This window comes from Glossina fuscipes, unplaced genomic scaffold (assembly GCF_014805625.2).
Source record: "Glossina fuscipes isolate IAEA_lab_2018 unplaced genomic scaffold, Yale_Gfus_2 121, whole genome shotgun sequence".
In the NCBI taxonomy this organism is placed as follows: domain Eukaryota; kingdom Metazoa; phylum Arthropoda; class Insecta; order Diptera; family Glossinidae; genus Glossina; species Glossina fuscipes.
In genome coordinates this window covers 3,924,808-3,942,547 of record NW_023998464.1, presented here as the reverse complement: position 1 = coordinate 3,942,547, position 17,740 = coordinate 3,924,808, and the positions used below count along the sequence as shown (strand labels likewise).

The window sequence follows — 17,740 nt, the reverse complement described above, 5'->3', positions numbered from 1 at the left end:
TATGTAATTTCATTTTTTGTAATCAAGTTTGACACGAAGGACAGAGAGCAATATCTTACTATTTTTTACATCCTGTACCACTTGTATTATATGGCATATTAGGTTTGAAGAACTTAAGTTATACCTATCTTCGATTTAAACCTATCTGCCTGTGCGTCTGTTCAATATTTGTCTATGTAATTTCGTGTTCATCTCACAGATCGCAATGTTTGAGATATTTTAATGAAATTTTCTACGCACACGGGTTTCGAAACAAGGACGAATTGCATTGAACATAGATTGCACCATTTTATGGCTCATTTTGAAAAAGGCATATGGATATAACTGTTTTCACGCAAAGTAATCTCTTATATGATAAAATCGTCTAACTTTGAATGCTTCGTGATGTAAATTGATTCATAATAGTAATTTGACATAAAAACTAACTTTATCACATATGAAGTGCCATTCGCCGTCTATTATATCCCAAATAGGGCTACTCATAATAAGTAAATGTTTATACAAGAACAGAGAGTAATTTTTATTGATGTTGGGACTATAGGGACCCTTTGCCATCTTTCCAATATGAAGAGTACGCAGAGTACTTTTTTCTCGCATACTTAATTACGTTAAATTCCGCTCTAATATTAATGATTGTGTTTTTTATACGCATAACCGAATGATGAATTGTATATTCATTTTTTCAAAACGTTTGCAACGCTTAGAAGTAGGCTCGAGAAATTCTTGATCAGCATCAAATTCTTGATCAGAATCGATTTAAGCATATCCGTCTGTCCTCCTTTCTTACATATTCTCTTTGTCAAAAAAATGAAGCTATTGACTTCAAATTTGGCGAAAACATTGGAAGATCTTGCGCGCAGATTGATATTAGAAATGGGGAGAATCTATCGAAGGGCACGCGTACATAAACTGTGAATACCTCTGTATTTCAAAAGGAACAAAAAAAAAAAAATGTTGTTTGCTTTTAAACGTAAGGTAAAGTAAAGTATGACTCTTAGTGTTTCAATATGAAAATGATTGAAAAATAGTTTTGCCCGACTATAATTTTATATTTGATTTAATCTACGTAAGGAGAAGACAGTTGCTGAACATTTGGCAAGCACAAATTACAACATTTTCGTATGTGGAGCGTCGCTCACTCGCACATGTAAAATGGAAATGTGGTTGCAATTTGACGGGTCGCAAGACGAGGGCGTGTCCGATCGCTAAGTTTTATTTATAAATTCAGCCACTGCGGCTACAGAGAAGTATCCTCTAGTTACGAATAGCAACTTATTTCAATGAATGAATCAATAAATTCGAAACTCGCGGACAAGCTGAAGATGTGTAGACTGCAACCCAGATTAGTTAAAAATGTCGCGGCCGTTTGTAAGTCTTCGCCTAATACCAGAATTGAAGCTAGCGCTGTATAGACTAATTGAGCGCTGCAGATGGCAATGAGTAAAATCACAATTTTTTGGACGAATTAGTTTGATTAGTAAGAATAGCTTTGAGCTGCTTAGGCGTACAGATCAGTGAAACTCTCGTTTCTGGGACTACGAAAATTTAAGAGAAATAATCGAGCAAAGTTTCCAAAGACACTTTGCAAATATTGTGCTAAACCAACTCCAGAGCTTAAAGTGAGCTTGTGTTAATAGACCCTGTTTATTGCCATCCACTTAGAACTTATTCAGAATAACTTGAACTTACAAAGTATTGTATTAGTATTGTATTAGTATTGTATTAGTATTAGTGTTCGAGTTCAGCGCAATTCCAAAAAATTGTACTTAACGCAACTTATGACTGTCTAGGGAACGGTCTTAACGCAAACAATTATGTATTATTAGCAATTATTACTCTTCTAGGATGGCACTATGCCTTGTCGAAGTATTTAGAGAATTTGTATACTACCTAAGTCCATTATCGAGTGCTTTTTATATGAAAAATTTTTTTCCCAATAGTTACATGATAAGGAATTTCTATTGTTAAACGCTTCCCCTTTAATAACAAACGTTGTCAGTTCATGTTAAGCCTCTGTGGTAAATGCCTCATGCATGCAAATGTACGTACAAATACAAAAGAAAAGAGGAGTCAAAAGACAATTTCAAAACTATAATTACATAAATAGCAGAGCGAGGGTATCGCGTGAATGCTTTTCCTTCGCTGCTCCATGAACGACTTTATTTGCGTGCGTAAATGAGGGAATGCAAGTCTACCCTGTCAAACTTGTGCAGATTCGTTAATTTTGCACATCAAGAAAATGTTCAACTAAAAAGTCAACTTCAGATGTTTCCATATAAGAAATTAATAATGTATATATACATGTGTAGTTCTTCGGTTAGTCAATGTAAGTTGTTGCATTATTTTGTGTGTACGTATCTATGTATATTCTTCTTTTTTTCTGCAACTGGAAATGTGCTCGAGTACTATACATACTAGAACACTAGCTACGGCACGGTTAAAACATCTTCCCATCTGGGAAACCTGATTTTTGAAAAAAAGAATGGGGAAAATTGTGGTAATAATCTGAATTCGCATTATTTTCTTTAAAAAGAAGTAGAATATCATTTTAAGTCAAAAGTGGGGGACCATTGCTGAACGGTTTGAAATTGTGTAAGAAATTCATACAGCGCTAGCATCTGCTATGCTCTCCACTTGCACTCTTATATCTTATCAATGTAAGGCGGCAGATAAGAGCATGGATAACATCAATAGTAGTAATAATAACAATTGTAACGCAGCAACATCATGTTTGCAATCATTCTGCATTTTAATAAATTTCCAAAAAAAATTGCAATCAATTATGACAATTTTACCCTGTCAGCAGTCATGACTGGGTGCACTCTTAAAAATTTTCTAAACATTCACATGTCGTGAGGCGTTGAAGTATTTGGAACTAGTGTCCTGTTAATATTTAACTTCACCTTCTGTATACATCTGTTACCGAATTCTACACTTTGCCCTTATCTTTGCATTAATCCCGACATTAGAAGAGTTCAACGCAGCATTATTGTTATAAGATTCATTTAAAAAGGATCTTATGCACGACCGATGTTAGTACGGATCAAGAAAAAAGAAAAGAAACCTACGATAGTAAGAACTAGTCGTAGTCTATCGAAACTCTAATGCTAGTTTTTGATTGTTGCAATCAGAATAACAAGTTTAGAAAATTCCTATTCCTCTGGCTGGTTCTACTGGCAACTGACTCATATCTAATGAAGTTTTCGCTGTCGGCGTTAAGAACAAGGAGAAAAGACGTACGATGCTAAGAAGAGACGTATCTCTTAGACCTTTGCTTTTTTTCTCTCTACAAATTTATGATTTGCCAGAACAATTTGAGCGCTACAGCAAACAAATCTAATCTGATGGTGTTCTTATTTTACTGCCGCCAAAAAAATTATCCCACATGGGAGAGGTGTATCGACGACCTGTAATCGGTGAATGTTTGTTTTGGGGTCTATCGCATTGAGTGAAAGCTAGATATAATTTTTGGTAAAATATGTCCGCTACATTGCTGACAGAATAGCTGTGATACTTAGAGTTTTGTTAACTGCGGGTTATTACGGTACTTCTGGCAAAGTCTTTTACCTTACATGATTGGGGTTATCGGCAGTTGTAGCGTTACATACAAAACAAAATTTGTCGCATTGTCTTCGGACCTAAGTGCAGAGATCAAAACTCATGTTATGTCTAAGCCGCCTGCTAGAAATTAACCTAAAATTACGTACATTAATGTAATTATAAAAACGGAAGCGGCAAACTGGCGCTAAAACTCTCTTTGATAAAATAAAACTTCTCGGTTTTGGCAGAGAAAGCACTGTAATACAACTACTTTGTATGATGTAATCTGTCTTTACAGTCAACTCTGTGACACGTTTTAAACAGCTATCGGCACGATAGTATTCAAAAAACTATATGACTTATAGGGGCACGTTGCAATGTAATTAATATTTGTTACTGTTCTATTTAAAGTTGTTTGCACTGATGACACTGCTATTTGTTATTACGAATAAAATTTAATCACCTCTTGTTTACTTCTTGTTACTTCTGTTTTTTTCTTCCATTGATATTTTTCATTGTGTATTATCTATCTTGCAGTTTTTCTACAGTGTGTTTTATCTTTGATCGTCGTAATAATTTTGATATTAATATTCTTGCGTATTATAGATTCGTCTTCCATTCCCTTTCTTACATGTTCATTGCTAATGGCTTGGAATAGATTTAAAGTAAAAAAAGTTACTTACGCAAGCATTACATCTACTACCGTACAAGCTTAACATTGTTTCATAAGCAGAAAATATCTTTGCTTTGAAATCTTGAAAGAGTTTTTATATTATTGCTGAATTTTCGTTGCCGTGGTGATAAAAAATTCTCCGGGCTGAATGTCGATGAGTTAAGCATAACTTAGCCAACGGTAAAGGGGAAAAATGTTCTGCTTTTTAGGTGATACATATTACCATTCCGTCAGGCAATCTATGTCGCCCACAAATTTACAGCACTACGTTAACACAACAACTTCTTTTATAACCAATTCATGTGTGTAAGTAATCGTTACAGAATTTAAAATAAACATCTTTTTGAAAGACACTCTAGTGAAGGATAATGTATCTCATAGACGCCAACTCTCAATTTAATTTAAACAAGGCGTAAAGAAATCAAAAACCTGAACCCGAACCCTTGGATAGTCCTCTAAAACAATCCAGAGGAACACTTCAATGTCGGTGTTATGGAATAGAATCAACAAACTAGCAAGGATTTGCATTTCAATAATGTGGCAGCCATCAGCCCTCGTAACGAAACATTATTTGACGTTCGTAACAACATATCTAACTATTTTGGAAAAATTTGGCCTGGGTATAGCTTCCACTGCAATTTTTCCAGAAACTTAATTGAAAACAAGGAAATTTCAACCAGCTTCTGCTATTGATGGATGCGCTGTTATCCTTTGAATACTAATATCGGCATTAGAACTTCACAGCGCTTACTTCAAAATACAAAGAAGAACTCCGGCCTTGATTATCATGACACATAATCGCATAAATCGATCAGTGGACTGTCAGATTCAGCCAAATGTAAATAATTGCATCCATGTAATATGTTTCTTTCTACTTCTCCGCATTCCCAATTTATGCCTATTCCAAAAAGTAAGAAAACCTTCGTCGTGTCCGACTGCCAAAAAATCTCTCAGTTGGTCTGCTTCTCAAAATTATTGGAAATATTATGACGTCTACATTTTCTTGCTTTCTTGAAGTCAACAACTCCATTGCAAAACAACAAACAAGACTTCACCCCGTTAGAAACTGCAGTAACGGGCTTCTATGCATTGAATAGATCAATTACTGAAATGTATTATGTCGCAATTCTTTCAATCGATTTCGAAAACCGTCTTGACAGTATCAGTCTACATGTTATCTTAAATCTTGAGAAATTATTGAAGTCTTGGACCTGAACTGTAAACAATATCCATTTAGTCACGTCATATAAACCATGTGGAATTAAAGTTAACGGCCATCCTTCAAAGCCTCTCTCTCTAGCGAGTGGAATTCCTCAAGGATCTCTTCCTTCCGTTGGCGTCTTTCAGATAAACGAAATTCTTGGTCATGCTCCGATATTTGACCATTGACTACGCCGATGATCGCCAAAACCATTAATAACTCAATTACGAAGCGGAAAATCTGGTTTTTGTTTGCAAAGTGCTCTAAAAGTGATGATTTTTTCCGCGCCTACGCGGTCGTAGGTGCCACATGGCAAGTGCAGCTTAATTACATAGAAAATGCTGCATTATCCACAAGCTACACGTATTTTTTAAGCCACAAACCTCGCTCGAAGAAATACATTCCCAGTGCTTATTATTATGACAGACAATCTGTTGGTCACAAAATAACTTGATTAATTGCATTTACTTGAATTCGAAGTACGTCATCGTTTACAAAGGATTGAAAACCATCGCTACTTTTGGGAACAAGACTACAATCTGTTGGGTACAACCGAGTTAAATTTGCCTCATGGGAAATGAGCAAGCTGTCCTAGAAGCCATATCTGTCGCTTCCGCAGCGTTAATTACGGACGACACAATGAAAAATCTAAGCCTTCAAAGTTCTATTAGTAGTTCTATTCACAATTAAAGACAGAATTAACGAAAATAATCGACAGTACTATCAACTAGCTTTGAGAAAATCGAGATCAGAGTATCTGCACTAATCCGTCTTGGTCACGGAGTAGCAACTTACAAACAGATCTTAAAGAAACCCGACCGTCCCAGACACAATTGGGGTCAAACTATTACAATTACACACATGGTTTGTAAATATCTTGACCTTATCCCAATTCGAACACACGAATCCGGTGCGATTGAACTTGTGGACATACTGAAAGCACCTGCTGGACGTAATATCAATAGAATATTTAACGTTATTCAAACGGCTAGACTAACCATCTAGTTGCGTTCTCAAAAAATAAGGGCCGGCAGTCTTGGCTCATCGTAGCACTCATCTTACTTTAATCCAAAAACGTATCTTCTTGGGCAATATAAAAATAGTAACAAAAATTTTTGGTTGTTGCCCATAAGCGAAGTCAGCGAACGGGTGTGATCCGAAAGTAAATGTGCAGCTGCTGACGCAGATTCAAAAATAAGAAAAATTAGCATACTACTAATAGTCTATTAACAGTAGACGATGTTAAGGTTTGCTGCTTGACAACTCTGTCTGAAGGTGAAACACAAACAACCTCCGACGTACATCTACCAATTAATGGTGAGATTTCGTTATAGGGCGTAGTGATCTGCGTTTTCTTACAACTCATAATGTCAGGAGCTTATATAGAATTTTTTGATTGCGGCACAGACACTAGATCTTAAGGCTCTTTCAAATATTTATTCCCGATCAGATTAAGATTGCACACCCACTTGAGCGTTTCTTCTCTTCCGTCACCTGTTTATTATGGTATACAACAAGTGATTGTGAAGTGACAAGCTTGATTTTTAGTAGACGATTGCAGATAAGGATTTAAAGCCGGTACAATCCGCTGACGTATGTGATGGCAATGGCCAAAATCTTTAAACTGTTGCTGAAATTGAGTGCAAACATTTATCAGGATCTTGTAGCAATGCACTGCAAAGATAATAAATGAACTGAAGCACATTGCTTTAAAAAATTGTTTTTCAATGTTTCAATGTACTCTCCAGAAATAGTGGTAACCGAACTGTCGCCTCTCTCTTGTTGATGTTTTTCCAATTGGCCGGTGTTGTGAAGAGTTAAAAGATGAATTAAACATCTTTCTCCCTTTACTACTGACTACACATCTTGCACACATGGTGAGTTATAATGTGGCTTCCTTGTGTTCGCATTCGTACTTATAGGTCTTTTATAAGCAGTAATTATGAAAATTATTACTTGTCTATGCCTATGTCAGTTATCTCAAGTCGGTAGACTAGAGCAGGCAGGAATCAAGTAAACGTACGTGAAGTACACGTGTATCCTCCAACATGTTACGTAAATAATATATAAAAGAAAAAACTTAAAAGCGTAAATGCTCAAACGATTTTGAATTACTACTTATCATATGATATTTAAACATATTTATGTACGCGATGACAAAAAATTAAATATTTAGTCTTTTCATTCCTTTTGATATATGCGTACCCATGCCGAAGCGCACAAGCGCGTCGAAAAAAATGCTCTCCATTTTTGCAAGCGTATTATTAATTAACGGCACTTAAGTTAATTAGCGTAATAGCACTAATTAACAAAAGCAACAACAAAATGTATTGCAAATTAATTTTCGGTCTCACATTTTCATGCAAACAACAACTACACAGATGAACTTGAATAAACACATTTATTGATTTAATGTATTCGCGGCCAACCAGTCGCATTGACACACGCATTCCCGCATGCATATTCATTGACGCCGAGCAATTTTATTCATTTTACACAATGGGAAAGTACTTTGACTAATGAGTTTTTTTTTTTTTTTTAGCGAATAATGCTTAATTGATCATAAAATATACGAGCATGAAAAGGAGGACGGAGGGAGCCGGTCAGTCTTGACCAAATCGCTTTATATCTGCCTTTTTGGCAAAACTGCGTACTTGTGAGTCTTTCGAAAAGTAAAAGATTCATTATATCATCATAATGCGAAATTTTGCGAACGAAATCCATAACACGAGTTATTAATTGCTTTAACTGATTACTGGTCAAAATTTAAATTGAAAGTTGTTAAAAAATTGCACCCTACGGGACTCTCTTAGAAGGCATATTGACCTTGAGTGCGTCTGCGGTACGCAGCGAGGATGATGCAAGAAAAACTAAACTTATATATATGTTAAATGCCTATACTAGAGAAATACGTCACGTATTTAAAACATATTGATTTGTTGATTTACTGCCGAGTATTTAAATGAAAAAAATGCCAAAAACGGCAATTATTCTTTAATAAATAATGTTTAAATTGAAGACATAGCTAGGCTGAGGAAACTGTGCCCAATATATTCTGAAGTAAGTTGTTTAATATATTCTAAGGTAAGTTTTTTTTTACAAGATTTTTTAAAATTTTTACTATTAACCTGTTGCTCCAGTGCTATAATATTATTATATTTTTCCATGTTATTCTATTTGTTCTCATTCTCTCTTTTTTGAAGATCTTTTGCCAAAAAAATTAATCCCTTTGTGTATCTGCCAAGGAGACAAATATTTACGGGTTATGAGATAAGAGTTAAATGAAACAGAGTTTATAAATTTATAGCCGAACTCATGGTTGACACTGAAAACTTAATCCCAAACTTTAATTTCTTAGCGAAAGCATCGATTCCTTTCGCATCGCTCTCAACCTCTTACATGCACTGGATGAACCTACGATAACGCATTTTAGTTTGCAAATGCTTTGAAATGAATTTATAATTCTAAGAGTAATTATTCATGGGTAAGTCTAGAGTACCATTCACATCGACTGCAAGAATAAACTTCTTTGACAGAAGGAAAATATTCAGTGTTTGGTGGGTCGAGAGGTCTAGAGATCTACTATTGTCTGTGAAAGGGTGACGAAGCGATTAATGCCAAAATATTTTAATCCTTTCTTGTTCAAAGAAGATGCGAAATGTTAGAAAAAGCGGCACACGGTTTCTCACGGCGTTCGGAGCACTCAACTGGAAAGTGCGAATTTGAATTTTGGATTATGTTGATTAAAAAGTTAGCATGTTTAGGAAAACCATATCAATAACAACTATAGTGCAATTTTAGTTGAATAAGAAGAGAAACAATTTTCTTCCATAAAAGTCTGGCCAGTTTTTCTGCTTTGTGCAATCAAAATCGAGAATGTGCTTAGCCACAATATTTGCATTAACCAGGTGCAATACATCCTAGTCCAAGTGCAAGAGTGAGATGTTTACTTTATATGAAATGTGGAAACTCGTTTAAGCCTTCATTAATATGTACAGAAATACATTCTCTGACGAATCCGCTTATGACTGCCTTAATAAGTGATTATATGCATACACATTCATGTCATCATTTTCATAGAAATATAATACATTGCGTACCAGAACAGGCAGATTGCATAACAACCATCATATTTGTTCACGCGTACCAGAATGCATAATATTCTCTGCAAACATTTTGAAACATGAAAACTTTATATTATTTGGAAAAAAAAATAGTAATAAAAATAAGCGGAAAATGCAGGAAAATAGGAAAAACGAGTTGAAATCTCTCAAAGTTGAAACAAAAAAAAAGGAAATAAAAATAGAAGAAAGTTCCACTTGGAAAATGTTACCCACGCAAGTGAAGTTTCCCATTTTAATTTGATTTGGATCGAAAAAAATATGCAAGATGATGGATTTAGTGTATTTGCTTTTCCCATAAACGAGCGAATGAAAAGTGAAGCACTGTTAAAGCAAATAAACACTTTTGCCCATTTACGTGCACATATAGCCTATACATATGTAAATAAGTCGAGACGTAGATAAATAACAAAAGTAAAAAGCAACAAAAAATTTATTTCGACTCAAATGCAAATTTTCATGAGACGGCCTTTTTAGGAAGCAAATTATGCGATGGGAATATAATATGGTTCGGCCTTTTGTTTTGTAGTCAAAAATTTATATATTTCAGAGCAAAAACTGATAAACACGGTAATGGAAGTGTTGTCAGTTCCTAGCTATAGTCGCTCTTCCCATCTTTGAGGCAATTTTCAAATTCCATCTGGAAAAAATGAGTAGTCTTTTCGTGCTATCCCATCGATACTAATATTTGGGTAACGTTATAAGAGTCGAAGCACTGTTTGAGTAAGTAAAAGAAGTAATGCCTGCTGATAACAACGGAGAGGCTAGGGTAGCTTAAAACAGCAGAGATTTGCTGAGCGCCTTTCGCTGTATGGGTTCGAATTTCTGCATGCTGATCACTCACGGTATCCTGAATTTTAGCATAGCATGCAGAGTTTTTGTCTCCAATGCATCAATTAATGTTGGCAGCACACCTTAGTGATGATTTCCTTCAATTGGGGCAACATTTGCCCAACTGATCTTCTTAAATGGGGTCCTTGCATATATTCCACTTTATAGTCAATCTTATTGATTCGGATGCTCTGCGTCATGGTAATTTTAACCCTGCGCATCCATTGTTCGTCACTTGCAAGGATTTAGCAGCACCATACTTCGAATTAGTCAAGAAAATTAAAATTTTTCGCAAATTGATTTTGTTTGGCTGCTCTACGCTCCAGGAAACTATGCCTTGTACAATTTGCACAGTTGCGGATAGCGTAAAGACCACATTTTCAAATGAAGAATTCAAAGTTGTATTCTACATCTATTACAGTACTACTATACTCTTTCTTAGAAAACGGACCAGAGTAATTCTCAATACGTTGAGGATTGGCAAAACCCAATCTGCTATTATCTTAAAGAAAACATAGAATTAAAGGGACTTATACATATAGTGGATATACGAAGGAAGCATAACACGAAAAAATAGATTTTATGACATGATATGTTAGTAAACTGGACGAGGACAAGGAGTTCCACGCGTATCTCAAAACAGCGGCCAAGAATTGCATAAATTGTTTGTTCGTTCCTCGTCATACAGTTTTGAAAGTTCCAAATACGATAAATTTATAAGGCCTCACCGCGTGGTACTGCGTATAAAATTAAGAATATGTGATTTTTTCACATTTCCTTGTTGGATAGGAAATTCTTAAAATGCCCTTAAAGTGAGGTAGAGCTTGTTCACCGGTATTTTACAATTTAGCCAATGCTAAATATGATACGAAAAGTGTAGTGAAAAGATTACTGGAAGCTCTCTCGAAACTTTTACAAAACGTAGTCCTTACAAAATTCTCACTTATATTCCAGGGGAAACACGAGATCTTCGTTAGCTAATTTTATTTAATAACTTTGCGTGCAATTAAAGTTAAAGTAAAGGTATTAAATAATGTCGTTCATTAAAAATTTGTAGGAATTGTGTATGTGCAGAGAATAGTGGAGGCTACGCACAACTCACGAAAACTTTTAACTCTTTTTTGTTTGTCTTTTTTTGTTTTTACTTAATATTACTGCTTGTGTTGCAGTCTGCATTGTAGCAATTGGTGAAAAGAAGCAATCAGAACTGCATACAGGCAAAGAGATTTCATGCGCAATACTGGTGTTATCAATCGTTCAAAACGCTGCATCACTCCATTGCACAGCTGTAGAGCTATTCAGTGCTCTTGTATACTAAAATAGTAAATATTGCAAAAGTTTTAGCATTTAAAGCAATTTCAAAATATCATTGGGTGGAAAAACAAACTAACTAAAAAAATCTCGACTGTTTGCTTTAACTTTCTGTCGGTTAGTTGGGTGGGTGCTAGTGCTATATATTTTGACTTCGAGAAGCACACACTAGCAAAACAATTGCGGTAAAGAAATATAATGGAAATGATGCAAGCAAGTAGAGACTGGAGGATGCTAGGTAATCGTAGGTAGGTAAATAAAAAAATGGATGGATGAATGGGTATTGTATAGGTGTAGGTTAAATGAAGCAATTAGCTAAACACTAAGTAGTAGTAAAAAAATATTTTTATAGATAATGTCGGTGCCAGAGAGGGATAGAAGAAGGTAGATGTAACGAGTATACGATGAAGATAAATTCTGCGCAGTTGACCTAATTTGTAGACGACATTGTAAGGTAGCAGGAGAAGATGAAAACGAGGAGAAAAGCGAAAGGTCTACGCGAGTTTCAATACTATATAATATACCGGTCAATAATTCACGGGACGGCATAAGAAAAAACTTTATTTGAATCAATCCTGGCTTTTATCATCAACATTACTCTCTTGACGAGTGAAACAGTCAATCCAGACTTTGTCTTTTCCACGCCTTTTTGTAGATCAATACGTCAAGACCTTGAAGTTGCACTTAAATTTTCGCACTGACCTCATGTTGTGATCTAAACCTTTTTCTTTGGATCATGTCTGTGAGATCGACAAACAAATAATAGTCACTGAGGCCCACCTGCAGAGCTTGTAATGAGGCAGCGATTCCAACTCTAATTCAGGCAACGTCGTCCTTATCGTCGTCCACTTTTAGAACGGTGCTTCTATTTCCCTGTTAATTAACACGGTACCGGAAACCAACTTTATAATGTCCATATGTTTGTGAGAATAGTACTGAATGTAGTGGATTTAGATGTTTTTAGAATATCATCAATTATTTATTACAAATTGCAACATCCAATAATAGAAATAAGAATACTTTTCGGAATCTTTTTATGTTTTGCGATGGAACCACTTCAACAAACTCCAAATTGTTGTGTTCGACATAAAAGAGCTATAGCAATACCTTTCAAGCCGACATCGAACTTAAATGGTATTTTTCTTTAATAAAAATCACCGACTCTCGCAACATTAGCCACGTGAATAAGAATCAGGAGTAATAAGTCAATGTTTGCCGATTCAAACTTCAGTGCATTAGCGCATACTTGATCGTAGCTATGGTTAGAGCGCGGTCCGTAAAGGTATAACACTTAACGGCTGGATACACACACACACTAGACTGTAGCCACTCTTTATTTCTTCTTTCTTTTTTCTCCCTTCTGGTGCTACTGTATTACACTACTATAGGAAACATGGTCATGTTGGTTGCTTATAGTAAAAAAAAAAAAAAATGTAAAATAAAAAGAACGTAGATTTTCTGTAAAAGGTGATATCTATAAGCCAGTGCCGGTAGTTATTGATCGAGGTTTTAGACAAATTCTTATTTTGATTTCAGTTCCAAACCAAAATACTCCGAGTACTTACATATTCTTTTAATTACACGCGAAATAAGTCCAATGCCTTCTAACAAGATGTGAATGTAACAGTTGCTTTTAAACTGTGTTGGTTGTAGTTGTTGGTTATTATTATTGTTGCTGTTATCACTGTTGGTCGTAAGTTAGTTAGTTTTGTTGCTATTTACAATTCCTTCACTCACATCATATATTTACAATAGTTGCTGTTGTTGTTGTTATTGAAGTTGTACACAAACATACATGAAAACGTAGAGGCAAGAAGCACGTCTGAAACTCTGTTAACGGGTGGAAGACTGACTGTTTTATTTTTTATTTATTTATTTATGTATATATAATTTTTTTTAAGAAACTTTTTCTTTCACTAAAACACAAAAAAATAAATAAAGTAAAATGAAGTACGCAGTCGGGATACTTAGTTACACAACAAATTATCGATGCACCATTAACAACGTGCAGCCAAAGCTGTGCACAGGCACAAAATAATAAAAGCTGTGCATGATAGACACGCATGTATACATACGCAGTGCCAGGAACAACAACTGTCTGCTTACGACAACTTCTTTCTTTTGCAATTTTCTTTCCGTTTCCGGTTGTTTGGCTTGTTTTATAACGTTTTCACTTGTTTGTCTTCAACAGAAATACAAACATACACAGTCAAACAAGTATACAAAGTACTTACTAACATAAGTAATGCATCGTTCAACATCAATACACATGCATATACGTAAACGTGCACACGTATACAATTATATGTATCGGCGGAGAGACACTCATTTCAGGCATGTTCGTGTTAAACTCTAGCAAAGATTATATTTTTTTTTTGAACGTGCTTTACTTTTAACTGTTGAAGTTATTGCTGTTATTATTGTTGGCGCTGCGAACAAATAGGAAAATAATTGAAGGATAAACAACATTAATATCAACAGCAGTCACAGCGGCAACAATAATAGCATTAAGTTAAGCAACAGCATGTTGCCTGCTCATCTGCCGCGATCACAGCATAATATTCAATTAAATTGCGGTGTAGCAAATAATAATATGCAAAGAAAATCGTATATAAGGCTTTAGTCGAATTTTTTGACTTTCACCGCCTGTGATAAGATATAATGTAATGATTATTGTTACGTTTATGATAATGATGGTCATCATTGTTTACGAGCGTAACAGTTAAGACCCTTTAAACGTGTATACATAGTTTCGATTAGCGTAAGACCCTAATTCAATTTAATCATATCGGTCTGTTCATTCTCCGCCAGTCTGTCTTGTAACCTCGGAAAACTCATGATCGAGGCATTTGAGATACGCAGTTCAAACTTGACTATTGCTTATAGATTAAATTTTAAAATGAACATCCCACTATATCTAGAGCAAAAGAACGGTACTTTACAGGCTACAACGGATAATTATTTGCCGCCAGGAACAAATATTTCTTGGGACTAATAACAAGTCTAAGGGCAGAAGCCTCTCTTTTCATCAAATGCCGCACTCACACTTTAAAAAATCTCTGCTAACATTTATCCCGCTTCCAGTATCATCATAGCGGATTATTAATGTGATTATATCATTCTTCTGCCTTTCCCCCCTTAGACACGTTTCATTTGTATATGTTCTTCCATTAAATATCAGATCTCCGGAACATCTTCTTTCTGGCTTTACCTAAGCTCAGACTTGTTTATGCTACTATAGCGTGCAACATATTTAAAAATTCACGACAACCAACATGACCAGCCCAAGATCTGACGACCTAAAGGACAGGCACGTAGCTGTATAGGCAGCACACTGAACGATATTAAATGCATTTATAATGGTTGCGGACAGCATCGGACAGCCAACAGTTGAGTATGTTGCATGTACATACACTCTCTGCTACCATCATCAGCATCATCAAACTTATAGAAATGCCAATAATAACAACACCAACAACAATAGGCCACAATAACATCAGCAGTGAGTTGAGATAATTTTTAGCATTTGTTTGCAACACTGTTGGTTGCTTTACCACTTACCCTAACTTCTAGGGTCCATTGTCATTGAGTGGGTGAATTATGGTATTCGTATATGGTAAGACGCGTACGTTCATTCACAAACCCTGCGCTTTTTAAAGTACACGTTTTAAAATTGATGTGCAATGTGATAACAACAATAACAGTAGCAGCACCAGCAGTGGTAGGTAGGACCCCTTGAAATGTACGATTATAACAAACTAGAAATAACGGTCGGAAGGCTGCTTGATGCTTGTGTTAATATGCATTGTGCCTGCTCGCATCCAAAAACCTACCCTCATACTCAGAAACGGAAAGGCTAGGATGCTTCTTCGCGACACATACCCATACATACGAGCATCGGTATGAACATATATCATGTTCTTGTTTCTTTAACAACAACAGCAGCATCAACATCAGGAACAGTTGAATATACAAAAGGAGTCATATGTTTTTGCATAAAGCAGAGGTTACTACTACATGGGTTCGCTTAGAAGGCGCGCATTTAAAATGCTCAACAGCAGTTTGAGGTTTTCGTATTTTTTTTTTTACTTTGTTTTATTTTTATCTTCACATGCTTTAAATTAATTGCTTTTCATTATTCATATGACCGGTAATTCTTCAACTGGTTAAATTCAAATTAGAAAAGAGATGTGAGCAACACAACCACAATACACAACAACAATGAACAGGAAGAGCTAGATGAATATGCGAACATTTTAGCAGAAAAAAAACGATACAAAGTTTAATATTATATTTTACCTCCTCTCCTAATAGCTAACAATTGCATTCGAATTTTTAATTAGTAAAAACAAAAAATGTTGTTGTTATTTTCTATATAAATTATTGTCGTCAATTCCACTGATTTATGTTTACTCTTAATTTAGTTGTGAATTTTATTTATTTATTTATTTATTTTTTTTTTTATAATTTATTTCTTATTCGGTTATCATTATTTTATACAATATTTAATTTTTCATTTTCAATAAAAAAGTCACTTTTCATCATGACTCTCTACGTTTTGCTTCATTTATTTATTTTTTCTTTTACAATGTTTTCTTTTTATTCCTCTTAATCAATCAGTTATTTATTCAATTTTCGTGGCGTTGTCAAGCATTTCTTTTAACCCAACACGCGTAAGAGTCTTTTTGTTACTAAATACAATTGAAAAATTATCAAAATATCCTTGCGGTTCCTTGTGCAGCATTATGACATCGGTCGTATGTATGTGTAAATATGTATATATGTATAGTCTGCTAATCGTGTCTTCTCCATTAGCACTCGTTATAACAACGGCAGCAGGAGCATCAGTCAAGCGCGATTCGTACTCTTAGCTACAATTCAATTATTACTTCGTTTATTCATCCATTGGTGGGTGGAATAATGCTATGAGTAGTTAAGTTTTTACTTTCCACCACGTGGTGCGCTAAGTTCTCACGTGTAAGCAGAAAACTCTGATTAAAAACTAAGTTTCATGAATGACTTTTACATTCTATTTATTTATTTATTTTCCCTTTTATTGCAGCACGTATGCTTGGACACACCAATCTCAAAATATAGCAACCTTTTCTAAATCCACATAATATTTACCTTATGTAGAATGTGAATGTGAAATTTGTGGTACCAAACTCAAAATATTTTATTCTATGCGCCTGTCATTTGAGAGAGTATCACACTCTTTCGTGCTTATTCGGTTCAATATATCCACGCTATAAAGAGTACAATCAACTCTCTTTCTATGCCTGCAGAGAAAGATATTAAGAGTAATTGCGTCATCACGAAATTATAAAGAAAAGTAGAAAAAGATTATGTATAAGAAAGATATGTTAAGGCTGTTTTGAATTAGTTTAGTTAAGGCGGTTTTAGTGCAGATTAGAAGTAATTTGATTAAGCGTGCTATCAGAGCAGCAAACTGCACAGATACTTAGGGAAGGCAAAACCGTCTATGGATAGGAATAAATCGAGTCAGTCAAGTAGAAGATAACAATGTTTTTTCTGAAACTTGAAATTTAATCAACTGTATGAGATTTTGTAGCAGACCTAATGCGTAGGCAATAGCATAAAATCAGGCATTCCTTTGATCGGTAATGAACTCTTTCTCAAACGCTGAATTTAAAAATAATCAAGTTCAATACAGACTCTTACATGTATCCATGAGCTTCAGAATCTACTTGCTATTAAGTAATTGAAGGAGTTCTTTGTATTGTCTTGTGAATGACTAATCGAGAAATTTTCCCGAATTAACTAAAATATCGCTTTGCGGCTTTAAATCGAGTTTCTTAATGCTTATTTTACCTACTAATAGTCATCATCGTCTTTAATGCATTAAGAAATTCTAAAACAAGACACGCAGTTAGGAGTGAAAGTCTTTCCAACTTGGATTGGAGGCTTGAAGGTGCTCCGGAATCGGAAACAACAATTCTAAAAAGAGCAACCAATTAAAAAGACAATAAATAGTAGAAGGGGGGTAGTAGTGAGTCATACTTCATATTCAGCGTTAATTATATTCGTGTAGAAATTTGTAGC

The 17,740-nt window shown here is 35.1% G+C and overlaps 1 protein-coding gene across 5 annotated transcripts in view; it reads right to left on the bottom strand.

Moving 5' to 3' along the window:
• LOC119640392 (protein amalgam) overlaps nt 1-16,120 on the bottom strand; it is a 121,288-nt gene extending 105,168 nt beyond the window's left edge. For 2 of the 5 annotated variants that reach the window (XM_038038385.1, XM_038038384.1), the window contains exons 1-2: nt 15,977-16,120; nt 13,243-14,106 (exon numbers count right to left, since the gene is read on the bottom strand). The gene's annotated coding sequence lies outside the window, so the exon portion shown is untranslated. The remainder of the gene's footprint in view (nt 1-13,242; nt 14,107-15,976) is intronic. The other 3 variants (XM_038038386.1, XM_038038387.1, XM_038038388.1) reach the window with 3 other exon arrangements.
• Nucleotides 16,121-17,740: the final 1,620 nt, after the last annotated feature.